Source organism: Saprolegnia diclina (assembly GCF_000281045.1).
Source record: "Saprolegnia diclina VS20 unplaced genomic scaffold supercont1.1, whole genome shotgun sequence".
Classification (NCBI taxonomy): Eukaryota; Oomycota; class Saprolegniomycetes; order Saprolegniales; family Saprolegniaceae; genus Saprolegnia; species Saprolegnia diclina.
This window is the reverse complement of record NW_008246068.1, coordinates 224316-226461: the sequence shown is the minus strand read 5'-3', so window position 1 is coordinate 226461 and position 2146 is coordinate 224316.

Below are 2146 nucleotides of genomic sequence, written 5' to 3'. Positions count from 1 at the left end.
TATATCGCTCACTCACCCAGTGGGATTACAATGACGCCAGTTTGCTTTGCGATTTGCATTGCTAGTGACGATGGAGAAACATTGCCTTGGGTCTTGGCGTGTCCGTGTGGGGAAATATATACTTGTCCTTGTTAGCGTTCTAGTTAGTAGCGGTAATTGCATCTCGTGCCCACGCCGTTGACCATTGTTCTTGATCGACTCGCTGATGATTCCGGGTTTGTTCCCGTTTGCGTCGTAACGCTGCGCGTATGCGTGCAGCAAGTACTAGTAGCTACGAGCAGCTCGTTCGCCATGTGTAGAAACCGACGCGAGGTTGATTTAAAGTGGTTCTGGGGTGGTACACTCCGAAACAGTAAACGAACTAGCCGTAGGGACCCGAACTACAATCGCGATCCAGCTGAACAGCAAGCGCGACCAGAACAACGAGGTGGTTCGTGTCATGTCAACTACGTGAATCAGCGAAGACTGGTTACGCCTGATCATCAAGGTACAAAATCAGATTCCTAGAAACTGCAACCCTACATAGGACGCGACGAATATCTCGCTGATATCGGCCTCTAATGACGATGTCTCTTTTGTCGTCGAAAAGGGCGTTAGAGATGGCGCAAATGCCGTCTTGTGGTGGCATCCAAAGCAAATGCTTGCCAATCGGGTATGAAGGTACTTTGCTGCCGGCGTTGTTGGCTCGTACCAAGATGCTCAGAATGCATACACCCACGCAGGTTTCTGTTCTGTAGTGGTATCGCTAGAGTAGCCAAGTCGATTCGACAGAAGCTCAACTGGTCTGCACCGTTCTTCGCCTAGCACTTGGCCTTGGTGTGTGATCAGGTGCTTGCCACACAGTCACCGTACGTTCGACGTTCCTGGCGTGAGACTCGCAGTGCCAAAATCGTACAGACAGTAGCATCGCACTCGCTGCTAAAGTCGTCGTCCATTCGAAATCCGAAGTCCTTTTGCATCAAAGCCCAAAGTGCGCAGCAGCGAGCGATGTCGGCGCCGGATACGGATTGCTCTCACCGGTTACCGTGATGTGTTGTGACATCGGCGTGATCCCGGACCGTTACATATCTCCTGATGGTTACTCAACTCCGAACGGTTACGTATCGCCACATAGTTTGAAACCGTCCAGAATACATGGATGTCGAGCGTTCTTAAACCCAGCATGATGGCGGAGAGCGTGCCACTGGCACGACCCGCGCGACAGATGCACGGATGTCAGGTGCCTACATGAAATCAAATCCCTCGAGTCAAGTACTAGTACAGGGTTTGTACAGAGATCGAGTGATGGAGGCACAGGTTGCCGATCCTTGCGAACAAAGAATTTTCTTGACTTGAACAATGTAGTTTCGTCGAATGAAGGCACTGCAGTGTTGTTCGTTATGCAGTGCACCGAAGCACCAAGATACGGCTGTTTCATACGTGAACCTGTTGGGCTTGAACAATAGCGATAAGCGCCGAGAAGCAGGGCTACCATGCTACAAGCTTGCCCACGATGTGCAGCGAACATGTAAACGTTCGGCAGAGAATGCTGTTTGCTGGTAGTAACTTGGTCGACGACCACGCAGCACCCGAGAGCGCAGTACGTGAGTTTCGAGACAAAGCCCTGCATCGCGGCTGCGACATCGCTAGTACATGATGCTATTGGCCTTGCAAAACCTTCGATTTGGAATATAGCTCAAGGCGACGCAGCGAAGCAACCAGTCCGAGCTTCTGCTACCGGCCATATTGGACGAAGAAGAAGAACACAAGCACGCCATGGTCAGTGCTTCGAATTTTTGTCCAATCACAGTGCCATAGGACCCAACTTTTCGCCAATCCCCTCTCACACGAGTGAGAGGGACGCTTCAGGATCAGTTCATGACCACCACAGCGGTGCAATGCTAAACACGCACATGATGCGTACTGTGACTGGGGAACATATCAAAAACATGTTGAAACAAGGAAGTATTGCCTACACTACACCACGTACAGCCACTTAATGCAGACACGCAAAACTCTGTTTGCGCAGCGTCGCCAGTTGCGCCTGGGCCTCTTGCGCCAAGTAGACAAACGCTGCCGTCGGGTGCCGGTTCGGCACATATGCTGTCGAGCCGAGACGTCGCGGTACATATTGTCCCAGAAGCATGCCCGACCCCAGCTTCTTGGA